This window comes from Pseudorca crassidens, chromosome 7 (genome assembly GCF_039906515.1).
Source record: "Pseudorca crassidens isolate mPseCra1 chromosome 7, mPseCra1.hap1, whole genome shotgun sequence".
Taxonomy (NCBI): Eukaryota; Metazoa; Chordata; class Mammalia; order Artiodactyla; family Delphinidae; genus Pseudorca; species Pseudorca crassidens.
This window is the reverse complement of record NC_090302.1, coordinates 26718960-26736092: the sequence shown is the minus strand read 5'-3', so window position 1 is coordinate 26736092 and position 17133 is coordinate 26718960. Positions and strand designations below refer to the sequence as shown.

General features: G+C 42.2%; 1 long non-coding RNA gene across 1 annotated transcript in view; it reads left to right on the top strand.

Annotated features, from left to right (window-relative positions):
- The window catches only part of LOC137227606 (uncharacterized), a 151638-nt gene extending 134880 nt beyond the window's left edge, over positions 1-16758 (top strand). Inside the window, exons 4-5 of the long non-coding RNA XR_010944930.1 lie at positions 3323-3391; positions 15117-16758. This is a non-coding gene — a long non-coding RNA (uncharacterized lncRNA). The remainder of the gene's footprint in view (positions 1-3322; positions 3392-15116) is intronic.
- Positions 16759-17133: the final 375 nt, after the last annotated feature.

The following is a 17133-nucleotide window of genomic DNA, read 5'->3' as shown; positions in this document are numbered from 1 at the left end:
GTTCTTACCTCACTCGGCCTCTTGAAAGCATTTGACCCTGTTGATCACTCCCTTTTTGAGAAGCTCCCTCCCATGGTTTCTGTAAGCCATCACTCATCCTGGTACCTCTTGGATGCTTCTTCTATGTCTCCTATGGACTCTGTTCCCCCACTCATCGTTAAATGTTAGTGTTTCTCAGGCATCTCTTCCGGGCTATCGTCTCTTCTCACTCTGCACACAGATCCCTGGATATCTCATCCACTGCCACTGTTTCTATGTATGTATAATCTATATGCACGTGATGTCCAAATATGAAATACTTCCTCTCTCTAGACTGCAGAAATAACTGTCCCCTGGACTTCTCCATTTAATTATTCTAGAGGCAACTGGAATACTTCATGTCTAAATTAGATTCAGGCTCTGTCATTTCCTATCCTTGTACCTTGCTTGTGTCTCATTTGTAAATTGAGGGTCATAATAATTCAGGATCATAATCTATATGCACGTGATGTCCAAATATGAAATACTTCCTCTCTCTAGACTGTTTTTCTACCTCTAGTTTCTAATAAAAATTTCTTCATGCATATGCTGCACATTAATTACTTTAATAATAACAGTCCTAGCGTTTTGCTTTTATAGTTGTTTACCACTTACAAAGGGATTTCACATACATGATCCCATTTGAGTCTCACAATAACTCTGTGTGGCTCAGAGTGGGTAAGTGAATTATTTAGTTACACAGCAGTGTTGGGACAAAAATCAGGGTCCCCTGAGTTAGTCCAGTTCCAAGGCAGGTTAAAAGTACAAAAGTTCAATCAGTGCATACTCCGACCTAGGCCTGAAACAGATGTGTGTGCAGATACCTCTTGGAATATTGCAAAGACTCTTAAGTCATTCTTGTTTGTTTTTGTATTCAAATGCCCAAATTCAGCTCAGTTCTCCGGTATTTTCTGATTTCTTATTATGTGTTAGCTTTGAGCGAGGCCCTGATTTTTTGTGAATGGACTCGCTGAGTCTGAAACATCTGGATTAGAGCAGGTAGACAGTCAAGCCTGACCTGTTAAAACATCAAGTGTAACTTTCAAGAGGTCTTCTTTACAGTGATAGGGGTTGTGTTACCCAGGGACAGTAGTCAGTTGTTTTGTGGAACCTTTCCGTCTATGCAGCTCCGACATCTGGCTCCCAGGACACCTGATATAGAGGATGCTGAAAGCAAAGTAGCATGGTAACTCAAGGCTTCTGCTACTCAGAGCAAGAGCTCTCATGTAATCTCATAAAACTTGCAAAAGCTGCTAGCTCCTTCCCGAGACAGCCATCCTCTCTCCCATCTACTTGGAGAGGGGGAGGAAATCCAGTGTTGGTCACCCCTTCCAAAGAGGGAGCCAAGGAGATGCTCCCAAATATTCCCCAGTCTCAGGAGAGCAGAGACCTTCCTGGGAGGGAGAACAGGGGAGCTCTTCACAGTGTACTCTGAGGGCAGGCTTGGGCTAATGGGATGCCCACCAGCAGGTCCCCACTCTCCAAGCACTCTCCTCTCACAGCAGTTCCCCCCGCCCCTCTTCCCTTGCAAATGCAGAGATTGAGGGCAGGTTACGTGAAAGAAAAGGGGTTCGGGGTGATGGTTAGACTAGAAAGTGAGCCTAGTGGACAGAAGGACACTATCCGCCCAATCACACCCCTACCAGCATTTCTGCCTTTGCCCAGGTTCCCACAGGTAGAAAGAGAAACCTGTAGACAGCATGTCCCTGATGAAATCAGCATAAAACTTGGCCGCAAACACGTAGGCTTTAATCTAATCCCCTGACTGATCATTGGCTGCCTTTTCAAGAAATAAGTTAGACTTGGGTACAATAGTTGAGACCTCTCGACTTTAAAGAAGTGGAAAGAGGAACTATCAGGCATGGAATGGCCCTTCAAGCCTCCTTTGTGTGTGGGAAGCTCAGAGCAGACCTCCAGATCCTGGAGGCGCCAACATGTGGGCCCATCTCCTCTCAGGGGAAGCTCTGAGCTCCCTCTTCCCAGGCCCATCAGCTGAGGATGAGCTGCTCAGAAATACCCGCTCATGTGAGCCCTAGGGCTCGAGAGGGGCAGCGCCTTAGGGGGCAGGGTGCTTGCTACCGTGCCGCATATTTAGATAGAGCAGAGGTCACTCTTGCCCAGCAGTGCCTCAAATCCAACCCCTTCCGAGTCAAGCTTCTTGGGCGGGGCCTTACACAGCTGCAGGCTGCTTATAATCCCAGGTGGGCTACAATCTAACTCATTTGGCTCTCAGAGGCCCCTTCCTTTCTACTTGGAGGTCCAAAATACCGATAGCACCTCCTTAGCCCAAAGGAACCAGAAGCTTACAACCCCTCCGTTAGTTAAGTACAATCAGACCTCAGGGAACATGGCACTGTCCCGAGGAGGTGCGATGTGTCACCTAACCCCAGGAAAGACAACTAGGGTCCTAGAAAGAGGCAAGTGTGAACCATCCTCTGAGAGACACTGGATGGATATGGGTGAGTTTCGTGTGGCCAAGGCCTATAACTCAAGGAAGAGAAAATGAATCTTCCAAAGGACCTATCGTTTGCCCCATCGTCTACCCCCAAAATGGTAACCCTGAAAACCCATCTTTCATCCAGTGTTATCTAAAAGGAATCCCATTTTCTTCTGTGGCTTCCTTTGCTGTTTCTAAGATGCATTAACTCAACTATCATTTCATGAGTTCGTAGGATATTCAGGTGTCTGGACTACATACACCCTGGAGAGGTGAGGGTTCCATATTGCATTGCCCTTACTCTGCTAGGGAGACAAATGAATCAACTGACAATTACAATTCAGAGTGATGGGGAAAACACAGGGGATTCTGGTCCAGTTGGTCTGGTAGGCAGGGTGTGAGAAGGCTTTCTCTGGGGTCTAGCATAGCACAAGTATCCCGGAAGAGTCACAGCCAAGGACAATGGTGTGGAGGAGAAATGTCATTTAGATCACTAGGGGAATTAATAGCTGACCCTCACAGAGTGTTTTTAAGGAGGCACTGTTCGGAGCACTTAGTATGTACTCATTTTATCCTCACAGTAACCCCATGAGGTAGTATATAATTATCATTCTCGCTTTATAGCTAAAGAAACCAAGACTCAGAGATGTTAAGGAGTTTGCCTAAGGCCATGAGAATGGCATGCCTCAGATTTTCACCCAGACGGTTTGGTTCTGCAGACCATGTTCTTAGCCTGTTCCCTCCATGGCCTCTACTACAATGATACAAATCTCAAATCTGGAGCCAGAAAGCAGAGAATGAACAATGAATTATGAAAGGAGGAGCAGGGACTTTGTATACTAGACTGAGTCCTTATTTCTCAAATAGGGGTGAAGATATTGCCAAGGGTATGTGATGACGGGTCAGGGAACATGACAAGCCATCATCCATTATTTTGTAAGTATAAACGTATAGAAAAACATCTTAAGTTTGTACTCTAAAATTATTTTGTTGCCACACCACACAAAAGCAACAACAGTCAGCTACTTGATTGTACAATATGCATTCGATCCAATGTTTTATTACACAGGTTTACAAAACAAAATATGCTTAATTCTATTCCTTACTAATGAATTCCCTGATAATGCAAAAGTACAGAAAATTGTTCTCTGTGTGTATGTGATTTGGGGCTTATTATATTCATTTATTTTAAAGTGAATGATCTTGAATTTGAGAATATTTATCAGCGATTAAAAACTGGAAGTTTTAAGCATTAACTTGAAAGTGGTTAAAACTCTGCAAAATGAGCAAAATCTAGAAATAACCTGAAATCACTGACCAAGAAAGCCATGGCCTTGCCTCATTACATACCTTATAGGAGGAAAATGGCAGCACTAACCAATGACACTTGGTGAACAGATAGTTTATTTCAGAAGACAGCTTTAAAAGTCTGTGCTTAAATGCTTCTTAAAATATGTACCTTGCTGTTGCGTGATTTTCTCGCTTCAAGGGGCTTAAACTTTGATGTATCTTGTGTTAGGAAGACTTTGAGCCATAAAAGCATAACTACATATGTATTCGGCATTAACTTTTTTTTATTCCTGCAAATTTTGTAGGATAACTATCTGAACTTTTGAACCCCAAAGCATATTTTAGATGGGACCAATATGATGAAAAAAATCAAGCAAACAAAATATGCTTAACATTTCTTTTGAGTTCAATATCAAAAATCATCTTGGGGGACTTCTCTGGTGGCGCAGTGGTTAAGAATCCGCCTGCCAATGCAGGCGACACAGGTTCGATCCCGGTGGTCCGGGAAGATCCCACATGCTGCAGAGCAACTAAGCCTGTGCACCACAACTACTGAGCCTGAGAGCCACAACTACTGAGCCCGCGTGCCTAGCGCCTGTGCTCCACAACAAGAGAAGCCACCGCAATGAGAAGCCTGCGCACCACAATGAAAAGTAGCCCCCACTTACTGCAACTAGAGAACGCCCACGCAGCAACGAAGACCAACGCAGCCAAAAATAAATAAATAAATGAAGTAATTAATTAATTAACTTTTTAAAAAAGAAAATCAACTGACCAAAAAAAAAAAAAAAAGAAATCATCTTGAAAGGTGAAACGCAAGTAACAGGGGAAAAGATACGGCCAAATCAAGTTAAGGTCAAAAAGAGGCAACCATGCTGAAAGAGTGTCACTATTGAATGATACTATCACACACTGTTTTTTAATGTGCTCAGAAATATATTCTTGAACAAGTGGTTGAAAAACTGAAATTAATTTGATTCTTTAATGTCTAACTATATAAGACACTGAAGCTGGTTTTGTGGTCATTTTATTTGCTTTTCCTATATTATTTTTAGATTGAAAATATTTGGATTAAAATATTTGTTTGCAAAGAGTGACATGATATAAACATTTTCAAAATAATATATAAATTTAAAAATAAGTTTGTATACATATAAAATATATATATACACACATACACATATGAGTTGTGAGCTCGGATCAAAACCACCATGCACCCTCGAATACATTAGTCACCTTTGTATTATTCTCTGAGAATGCATCACCCAAAAAATACATCTCTTGAATTTCTCAGTATGTTCAATGGAGTAGAAAACTGATAAATCTTATTTAATAAAGAAAGTGGTGTGAATATTCATCTCAAGATAAAGCCAAAATGAAATGAGATGTAGCTTTGAAAACCTACTCTACTCTGCAAAATGTATATTTGTTTAACCCGAGAAATAATTCAGGCGTGATTTTCTAATGAAGGACTAAATGGATCTTTTTGTCATAGAAGGGGAGAAACATAACAGAGAGTGGGAACCTGTATAACATGAAGGATTTCATTATTTTCCTCCATGATTAGATAGTGGTCCACAAATTTTGGTTCTCTGGATGTACAAACATGTTCAAACATTCTATGAACAAATGAAAACCAAAATTGAATATTTATTGACATTTGGCAATTGAACAATGAGGATTAATTTGGGAATTTTGTTTTTGAGAATCTTATTCCGCTTACATGTGATGAAAGTTACAAAAGTAATAGGAAAATGAAGAACACTCCCAGTCATGCTTCTCTAGAGAGACCATATACTTTATCATCCAAATCAGTAATGGAAATGGGTCCTATTACTTGAGAATGAAAGGTGGCCCTATTGGGCTTCCCTGGTGGCGCAGTGGTTGAGAGTCCGCCTGCCGATGCAGGGGACACGGGTTCGTGCCCCGGTCCGGGAAGATCCCACATGCCGCGGAGCGGCAGGGTCCGTGAGCCATGGCCGCTGAGCCTGCGCGTCCGGAGCCTGTGCTCCGCAATGGGAGAGGCCACAACAGTGAGAGGCCCGTGTACAACAACAACAACAATAACAACAACAAAAAAGTTGGCCCTATTTAGTAACATGCCAGGACAATGTCATAAACCATGACTTTTGAAGTACTTCAATAAATTCTGCCACTATATATTTTGCCCTATACTCCCAGACATCTCACCCCAAAAAACAACAAAGAAAAAGGAAAAAAAGAAAATATAATACAGCACCATTTCCCTGTGTGATGGTTAATTTTACGCATCAACTTGACTAGGACATGGGTGCCCAGATATTTGGCTAAACATTATTTATGGGTGTGTCTGTGAGGGTGTTTCTGGATGAGACTAGCATCTGAATCGGCAGACGGAGTAAAGCAAGTTGCCCTCCCCAACGTGAGTGAACCTCATCCAAGTTGTGGAGGGTCTGAATAGCACAGAAGGGTGGAGGAAGGAAGAACTGGCTCTCTGCCTGTTTGAGCTGGGACATCAGTCTTTTCCTGCACTTGGACTAGGAATTATACCCTTTGGCTCCCCTGGTTCTCAGGCCTAGGGGCTCGGACTGGAACTATATCACTGGCTTTCCTGGGCTTCCAGGTTACAGACTGCAGACTGTGGGACTTCTCAGCCTCAGTAATCTCATTAGGCATTTTCTTATAATCAGTCAATATCTTTCTCTCTCTCTCTCCCCACCCCCACATATATATATATATAGATAGATAGATAGATAGATACACGCACACACATATATAGAGAGAATATATATATTCTACATAGAATATATATATTCTCTATATATACATATACACACACATATATAGAGAGAATATATATATTCTATTTCTCTGGAGAATCTTAATACACCCTGAGATAGTGAAAGATATTGACAAGTGGACAATTCAGATGGGTCCCTTCCCTTCCATCCCTTCCATCTCTGATCTTGTACCACATGGTTGTTTTTTTTTTTTTTTTTGCGGTACGCGGGCCTCTCACTGCTGTGGCCTCTCCCGTTGCGGAGCACAGGCTCCAGACGCGCAGGCTCAGCGGCCATGGCTCACGGGCCCAGTCGCTCCACGGTATGTGGGATCTTCCCGGACCGGGGCACGAACCTGTGTCCCCTGCATCGGCAGGCAGACTCTCAACCACTGCGCCACCAGGGAAGCCCCACATGGTTGTATTTACCTGCTTCAATCCTTGTGAGTATTTCTCTGGAAGAGTTTGAAAAGAATGCCGTAGGCAAATGGGAATCACTGAAGGAGTACAGACCAGAGAGAGGCCTCAGAAGATTTGATTCTAGAACAGTCACTCATTCTTGCTGCAGGGAAGCTGATGGAGAGAGGCGGGGTAAAAATTGAGACATGGATTCAACTGATGTGGTCAGTTGTCCAGGTGAGAAATGAGAGCCAGAGCTCAGAACCTGAATATGAATGGAAAATATATTAAAGGTATGAAGACACTTTAACACTTTAACATTTCAGGTTATAAGTGGCTTTGGTCAACCATGGAAACGCTTTCTAACCTGGTTCTATATAACTTGATGTCTAAGCTACTCCTAGTCAATTGACTCAGTGTTTCAAGGCTCCAGTTCCAAATTTCTATTGGCAAGAAACTGAAATGGCAAAGAATACCTGCTTTATTTATTTGAGGCCAGAAGATGGGCTCACCAGATATGAATGTGGCAATCCAGACCTATTTCCAGGTAATGGGGTATTCAGAAAATGGAAGTATGGCATGTTTTCTTTAGTAAACATCTGCATATGAAATAGGAATTGGGTTCTAAGCATAGCATAGGAGGAAGAAGAAAAGTGAAATAGAAGGAAATTAACATTTGTTAAAAGGTGGCAATGTGGTGGTCACTGTGCAAGGCACTTTGCGCATCTGTTGCTTGTGTTCTTTCCCCTGAGGTAGAACAAATCTTCCTGCTTTATAGATGGAGTGAGGTAAATTTCCCACAGTTATGTGGCTGTTAACATAGGATTCAAGATTCCAAACAGGTATATCTGTCTTGAAAATACAAGCTTGTCCCGGCCTCTGCGAGACGCTGTTCGACCTAGCATGCACGGATGACTAGCTTTGGGACCACCCTTCTTGGAATAACATTTTGCTTCCTGGCAAGAAAACAGGAAGCCCCCAATATAGTCTCTTAACTAGCCTCTTTCTGGAACAAGTAGGTCTTCCTCAAGTTCTTTTCATGATTAAATTGTATCCCTAAAGGCCCCAAATTAGGTCACTTGTATCTGTGAGTTCCAGTTCCACTTCACCTATTTAATTAACAAACTTTAATCCAGTGCCTTCCATATGCCAAGCTCTAGGCCATGCTACAGGCTATATCAAGGCTGACCCTGCCCTCAAGGAGCTCTCAGCATAGAAGAGAGGAGACATGGGTATAAATAATCACAATGCAAGGCAAACATAGTATCATGTTAAAGATACATTTGGAGTGATATGGAAATTTTAGAAGAGCTCATCCAAGGAAAACTCCGTAGGTAAAAAGACATTTGGGCTGGGCTGGAAGGATACGCTGAAATTCAATGTATGGCATTGGTGTAAGGTGTCCCAGGTGGGGAAAAGTATAGATGGAGGCCCAGAGGCTGGTAATCAGGAGGATGGGTGGGCGGGGAACGGCAAGTAGCAGTGTAGGGATGATGAGGCCCCATCCAAAGGCGGTGAGGAACAGCTGCTGGAGTTTCTCCCCATTCTGGCACTGACATTCGAGAGTGTGATTGGGTTCCCGGCTACTCTCAGGAACGGAACGGCTGTGGCAGTCTTCAAGGCTGGCGCAAGGCTCAGTCTTTCTATCTCTGTGCAGACTTCTTCCTTTTGATGAGCCCCTGGCCATGTGAAATCCACCTCATCTCCTGGTACTGTTATCAAACCTCATACTTGCATTTAAAATGGGGTCAAGAAAGAAGAGAAGAAAAGGGCAATTGATTTGTATGTTTCCGTCATTTCCTCAGGAACACGCTGAGCTTTCACTCTGGGGTGACTGCGAAAGAGACCCTGCCTGTGAGTAGATCTGTCAGGCAGTGGCTGTGTTACGCCGGGTACCTGGGGAAATGAAACCACGGGCAATTGCCAACGTCTGCGTGCCGGGGAGCTGTCTGCTTGCAGCACAATAATGGGCCAGTTTGTTTGCGTGTGTACAGGAGCCACGGGGCAGGGGGATTTTTGATTTGAATCAGGGTTGGACAGATGCTAAGGCCCCTTCTTAAATCTCAGATTATATGACTCTGTATATATGGACAGATGCACACCTGAAATGATGCTTAAGTGTATGTGGAGTCAAGAGGAAGGTCCTCATTTTACCCCTTGTCTTGATCATACGCATTCCAAATACCACGCAGCTACCAGAGTGGCACTTCCAAAACATAAATCTGACCACATCACCCTCCCTTTCTTGCTTAGAAACCTTCAATGCCCGCCCCCCCAGTTATCTAGAGGATGAAGCCCAAGCCACCCAAGACTTGCCATGACCTGGCCTCAGATCACTTCTCCAGCTTTAGTCTCCACATTCCCCAGGTCACACTTTATGGTCCAGCCACAGTGGGCTGTTTGCAGCTCCTGCACACATCCTCCCGTTCACATTGCTTCGCTGAACCCTGCCCCCTTTCCCGCACCCCTCCCTCCACCTCTCTCTCTCTTTCTCTCACAGGTCTGTAATGTCTTTCTCAATCTTCTTGCCCAAGTAACAGCCCCCTTACCATTTTTTTTTTTTTTAAGACTCAGCTAAGTTCTTATTTCCTTCAGAAACCTTCCCTGACTGCACTAGTCTCAGAGTGGTGCCCATATGTCTATCTCGTCCTTAGACCATTGTATTCTAAACTACCTGCTTATACGAATCTGTCTGTGTAAACTGTAACCTCCTCAAGGTCAGGTACTTGATTGTTTGTATCTGTGACTCTCTAATGTCGAGCACAATGCCTGGCACAGTTCTGCACACAGTGACTGTTAGTTGCAAAAGTATCAGGTAAGATGGATGGATGGATGGACAGAAGATGGAAATGTGTCTACAAAGTAGATACGTTCCAGGATTCTCTTTCCAACCTTGACGGGATGATTAATTTTGTGTGTCAATTTGACTGGACCAACAGCTGCTGAGACAGCTGGCTAAAAATGATTTCCAAGTGTGTCTGTGAGAGCGTTTCTGGAAGAGATGAGCATTTGAATTGGTGGCCTGAGTCAAGTAGATGACCCCTCCAATGGAGGCGGGCATCATCCAATCCACTGAGGGGCTCGATAGAACAAAGAGGTGGAGGAAGGTTGAATTCTTTCTCTGCCGGGCTGCATGAGCTGAGTCAAAGGTCTACTCCTGCCTTCACACTTCTGCCTCTCAGGCCTTCAGATTCAGACTGGAACCTCACCATTGTCTCTCCAGCTCTCAGCTTCTGAACTGCATCACCACCTCTCCTGGGTCTCTAGCTTGCAGACAACAGATTGCGAGAGTCTTTGCCTCCATAATCACAAGGAATCAATACCTTATAATAACTCTAGTATAAATAAGTAGGATGTATGTATCCGATTGGTTCTGTTTTTCTGGAGAACCCTGACTAATACGCTTGGCAAGGTCATATTTTCTTTAATTTTACAGAAGGAGCTACCGTGACACAGAAAGGCAAGTATCACACAGCTAACGCTAACCTTTAAAGCTGCATTTGGAATCCCCTTTTCCTACCCTAGTGCTCATTCCTGTCCTTTGGCACCTCTTGGTGATGAAGTACCCATTGCTTCTCGAATCCTGAATTGCCTAGATTTAGAATTCTACAGCTCAAGCAAACCTAAAAGAAGATTCATCCTACCCGATCCTCCTATTTTCTCTTCTTAGTAGATAATTAAGAGCTAGAAGTGGTCAAGTGACTTGACACCTCATTCATCCTTCAACATCCTGCTCAGTCATAACCACGATTATCATCCTAAGTAAATGTAGAATTACGGCCGTGATCTATGCTGCTGGGAAGAAGGTAGACACAACAAGAGCCTACGATGCAATAAAGGAAACTAACCAAATCAGCACTCTGATGAGGAGCTAATTAATCATTAAATAAATATTCATTGACTAAATACTATGTGCCAGCGACTCTCCTAAGTGCTGAGTACATAACAGTAAGTAAACAGTCTAAGTCCCTGCTGTGGGGACCTTACATGTTAATGCGCGGGAAGAGACGATAAATACATGACGAACTAGATGCTATCTTGGAGAGGGATAATAGACATTAACTGGCAAAGAGAAGGGAGTAGTCCAAGAAGTACGAAGAGCATAGACAAGAACAAAGGAGGAGCATAGAAGGTTTGAGGACCTAAAAGATTTCTATGATTGGAACATGGAGATGAGAGTGTCCCCAGAAGAGACCAGAGCTGGTTAGTCAGGTCTCAGATGATGCTGAGCCTGGGTCATGTTGAATTTGTATTACGTCCTCAGGGCAAGAAAAATCACTGATGTGTTTTAAATAGGAAGTGGCATGATTAGAAGGATGTGTGTGTGTTTTAAATATCTGGTTGCTGTGTAGAAGATTGTTGGGAAGGGAACAGTAGTAACTCTGAAGAGATAAATTAGGAAACTATCCCAGTAGTTCAGGTGAGAGACAATGGTGGCCTAGACTTGGGTGGGGCAAGGAAAAATGAAGAGATGTCAGGGTTGACACCTACATTTCTGTCTTGCATTTGGGTGGTTGATTATGCCACTCAATGAGAGCAATGGCACCAGGAGACGAACATATTTGGAATCAGAAGAGTCAGCAGTTCAAGAATAAAGTTTTGGACATGTCATGGTTGAGATGCTCATGAGGCATCAGAGTGGAGGTATCAGGTAATCAGTTCGGTTTCATGAATCTACAGTTTACAACAGATTGGAGCTGGAAATGTAAGTCTAGGAATCTTGAAATATAGAGAGAGTACATGAAGCTATGGGAATGGATGAGTTCACCTAGGGAAAGACAGGAGAAGATGAGAAAAGTCCCAAAGACCTCCAACATGAAGAGGAGTCAGCAAAGGAGACAGAAGCAGAAGCAAAGGGGTAAAAGAGGAGATTGTCATGTTCCAGAGGCTAAGGAAGGAGAAAGTTTCAGGGAGGAAGGAGTGTTGAGTGCTGCTGAGATTTCAAATATGGTGCTGGTTGAAGACTGTCCATTGGATTTGCAACAAGGTGGTTATTGATCACCTTATCAAAGGCAGTTCTAAAGGAGCAAGCTGATAGAATGGGTTCAAGAGTGGATGGTAGGTGAGCATGTCTAGATACCACGTTACCATTTTTTTGAAGAGCTGGCTGTGAAAGAAAGTAGACATTTTAGATAGTAAAGTAGATAGACATTTCTATCATAAATGTGCTTAAGTGGTGAATTTTGGTTTTTTATTCAATATCTATCCACATTGCTGGGCTGTAAACTTCTTAAGATCAGGCAATAACATCTTTCTCGTTTATTTCTGCATATTCAAGAACTTTCACACTTCTCAATTCATGGTTAATCTTAGTAATATTTGATAAGTAAATGAATAAAAATGAGTAAATAAGGATTTAGGGAATATCTTGAACAATTATTTTTGGGAAAATGATAAAGTTGCATTTAGAATATATTCATGTCATTGGAAGTTAATTTGTTGGAAGCAACTATATTGCCATGCTCTGTCACTATCAGGGAGAGACTTTGGGCTGAAAAAACCATAGTCCCTGGTCTGCCATTTTGGGGAAGAGAATTCCCCTCTGACTGTTGTTTCCTTGAAACTTGCCCTTTTTGTCTCTCAAGCTGCTGCCTTAATTCCAGCCTTTATTATTCCTCGCCTATTCTAATGCAATTTTTAAGGGCTCTATGCACCATGATCCCTTTGCTGCTATCTGTAAATCAAAAACAAAACACCACCAAACAGTAAAACCAAGCTTATGCATATGCTGACATTAAAAGAACTTTTCTCTGTATCTCACTGCTTGCAAAATTCCGGATAAATCATGTAGCAGACACAGGATCATTCACCCATGCATTAGTGGCACCCTAAGCATGAGCTTAACCCACCTACTGAGGAATTTATTATTCCTCCAGGCTTGCCTCTCTCCAGTTCACCCTCTTCCAGAGTGATACTAACATACAGATACGATCTTTTCATGTGAAATCCTTCATTGGCTCTTCATGACCTATAGGACAAAGTTCATTCTCCTTAGCCTGGCTTACAAGGTTTTCCATTTTATGATCCCTGGAAACTTCCTGGTCTCATCCTTTGCCACAATACAGATGTACTCCAGCCATTCTGTATTGTTCATAGTTCCCTGAATACCTCTTGGGATCTCACAGATTCCTACATTTGCATGACCTGATCTCTCTGCCTGGAATCTCTCTCCAACTTCACGCACATTCCTCCATCTCTCCAGACTCAGATAAAAATCACCTGCTCTCTTAGGCCTTCACAGAGTCTTTGTTAGGTGCCCCTCTGTGCCATTGCAGCACATTCCGGTTTTCCCTAATCTACCTACTATATTGAAACTGACCTCCTCTCTTTCCCACATGACTCCTCCTAATAGTGACAGCCAGCATGCATTGATCCTTTAATGAGCTTTACGTGTGTCATCTCATATAATTCTCACAACAACCCTACGAAGAAGGTACTATCAATATTGTATTTCACATGTGACAAAGTTAAGGCCTAGTGACTTGTCCAAGGTCACACAAATAGCAAGAGATAGACCAGGAATTTGAACCAAACTATCTGACACTGAAATCCCTACTCTTAACCGTTGCACCAGACTGTGAGCTTCTTGAGGGCAAGGAGTGAACCTCATTCATCTATATGTTCCCAGATCTTTGCACTAGATTTGGAACAATGAGAAGTTGGTGGATGTTTGTTGTATGAAAAGAATGAATGAATAAATTTACTTCATTATGGTTTCTCTTATCTCCTAGACGTTGTTAGGAAAATCAGATTTGTGCATTTTTTTCTAATGAGAGAGTTCAAAATAGAAAGGAGTCTAGCATAAATCAGAAGGGTGAAAGCACTGGAAGCCTTTCCACATGGATGAGGAATTAGATTTGTTTGGTCTTGTGTCAAGAACTTGAATTAGGGCCAAGGGAAGAAAGTATCAGGGAAATAGTTTTTACTCACTGGGAATTAAAACATTTCACTTCCAGAGCTGTATAAAGATGGCATGGGCTGCCCAGTAAGGGGATGAGGCCCCCATTCCTGGGGGTGTGCAAGCAGAGGCTGAAGGGCCACTGGATGAGATGTTGCAGAGAAATTTTAATGAGGCATTTTATTGGATGACCTTGGAGCTCTTTTCCATCCAGAAATCATATGAGTCTATGAAGTAGAAAAAGGAAGGGGAAAGGGAAAGAACTAAAATTGGAACAGATGAAGCAATATTTTTTAATTTTCCTGTTGGTGTAACTGAAAGTCTAAGTTTATGGAAGAGCAACGTTTGTGAGGATTTATCTATTAAATCAAAGAGAATAGGCAGATGGAAATAAGCTAATTGAAAGAACTTACTATGAGGACCTTTCTCTTTAAGGGACTGATTCTGCCCCAGTTTTCTTCCACCCTTGAGGCTCCTCATTTCCACCACCTACACTGGAGGTGACTTTCCTGGGAGTGGTGGGCTTCTGTGAAATGTGAACAGGGAGAAATAGATATGGGTACCGCTACAGTGGGCCTGTTTTGAGGGGAGACAGGCAGAGGGGAAAACCTCCAGCAGAGGAGAGATGGAAGAAATGAAGGGGAATCCCATGCTGGCTGGTGGGATTAAACTGTGTGAGGAAATTGTGCACTTCTGTAGAGGTATCAGAATTAAGGATGATGGCTCTAACCCCAGAGGCAGGGGAGAGCAACTCCACCTATTTCTAGGATCTCAGGCTTTCCCGGGCTTGTGTGAGAAAAAGAAAAGAACAAAGAGAGACTGAAGAGTGAGAAACAGAATCTGGTGGGGCAATGGCAGTCTTGACTTGTTAGAGAGGCAAAGCCCTGGAGTGTGGGCTAGGTGGTGGCGATGGGAAGGGAAGGCAGTATCAGAGGATGCAGGGGTGCCCTGCAGGGGTGCGCAGGCCTCAATGCCAGGAAGGGTGAGTCTGGCCTGAATGTGGTCATCAAGGCTGTGTCTGGGAGGCCTTCTAATACCAGAGGGCAGCAGGCATTAGGGGATGGAAGCTGGCATTCTAGTAACTTGACTGGTATGGCCAGAAAGGTCCCCTTTGTTACTATCTCTTTCCTGAAACCGTAACTTCTTAGTAACACCTTTAGATTTTACTTAAGCAACTTGAGGAGAAAAATCCTACCTTGTTTATGTTTGTTTCCCCAGAGTGTAGCACAGTGCCTGGGACACCATGCACTAACTGTTTCTTAAATAACTGAATGAATGAATAAATGAATGAGGAGTAATCACTACTTTTGTATTAGACACTGGACGGAGTAGGAGATGGAATCTACAAATGAGGAAGACAGCACCCATGTTCCTAAAAAGACTGATGTCAAGTGGGGAAGCTGAATATGCAGCTTCGGTTAATACAACGGAACAAAGGCTGATGAAGGAGGAGACAGTGCTGAGTTCAGGCTGCATCTAGAAGTTACTGGGCTCAAATTCCATGTGAGCACATTGGGACTTTGACACCAAAGAGTCTTGCCTTTTCTCTCTCTCTCTCTCTTTTTTTTTTTTTTTAATTTATGATTGTTGATGTAGTAGACTGGCATTCTGAATAATTTAGAAAATGTTAAAAGGCAGGACAAATATAAATCATAAGCTCACCACTCAGCAGCAACCTATTATTACAATTTAGGCACATTGCTTTCCAGGACTTTTTCTTTGTCCTTTTTCCTTCATAATGGAGATCATATTGCACCTAGGATGTGATGTTACTTTTTCCCTTCCCCCATTTCATGTTATTAAAATGTTCTTCCTAAGCATGACATATGACTATCATAGTCTATCATACATCTGTACCACAACTCATTAACAATTTGCTTTCTACCAGACACTTGAGTTCTTCAAATATTTAATATTATAAACATTAAATTAGACTGCTAGAAAACTAATTCCCAATAAAGGCAGAAATCATTTTTATAGTTCTTGATGCACCTTTCCAAACTGACCTCATCTTAGTCCATTTGGACTGCTATAACAAGTTACCACAGCTTATAAACAACAGAAATTTATTTCTCGCAGTTGTAGAGCCTGGGGAGTTCAACATCAAGGCACCGGCAGGTTCAGTGTCTGCTGAGTGCCCACTTCCTGGCTCATAGATGGCTATCTTTCTTCACTTGGCAGAAAGGGGTAAAGGAACTCTTTGGGGCCTTTTTTTATAAGGATACACGTGCCTTTCATGAGGGCTCCACCCTCATGCCCTAATTGCCTCAAAGTCTCCACCTCCAAATACCATCAGACTGGGGATTAGGTTTTCACACATGAACGTTCAACATATAGGGGAGGGTTTAATTGAATTATGGCATATATGCTCAATGAACTGATGATGCATGCATTTTAAAATATAATGAAATTTTTGTGGAAATATGAGAAAATAAGATGCTATCTATGTTTAATTATAATCATATAAATATGGTGTCAATATATATGCAGGATGGAATAGGTCAAAAGGAGAAAAGTTGCTTTTGTTGTATATAGAGGTAGACACTGCATTTATAATATAATTTTTCTTTCCTTTTTTTAGTTGCAGGTAACATTTATTGAACATATCATATTTCAGATATTATCTCTGCCACACACAAAGCACTTTTCATGTACTATTTAGAATATTTTTCATGGCAACTCTATTATATTGTTGCTATTATTGTATTTATTTAAAAGAGGATGTAATTGAGGCTCAGAAAGGCAAAGTAACTTGTCTAAGGTCACTTGGCTAGTAAAAGGCAAAACATATACTCAAATTCAATTCTCTCTAATAGTACAACCTGGTGCTCTTAACCACCATACTATGTTGCTTGAATTCCTTTTATATTTTAAGCTGTTAATTATTTATTGATTTTGTATTGTGGTAAGACATTTAACTTGAGACCTACCTTCTTAATAAAGTCTAAATATACAATACAGTGTTGTGAATATAATTTTTCTTAAGTTTATCTTGATTTGTTTCCTCTTAATTTTCAGCCCTATGAGACAGCTATTTCCCCCTTCATCCCCAAGCAGAATGGTATATAAATGGTTCCCTAACTAAAAGGCATAGAGTAGATGTTTTCAGGGTAAGGTCAAGGTCACAAGTAATATGAGATCTTCACATATGACCTCAACCTGGGAGAGCCAAGGAAATCAGACAGCAGTTTGTTTTTCAAGTTTCAGGGAAAAAAAAAAACAACACCTTTCTAGTCAGTTGAAGGAGGAATCCTACAGGCCTGGAGGAGCTTCACAAAGATTGGAAAGAATGTATTTGGCCAGAGAGTCCCTGGCCTGAGTAGCTGATTTTTA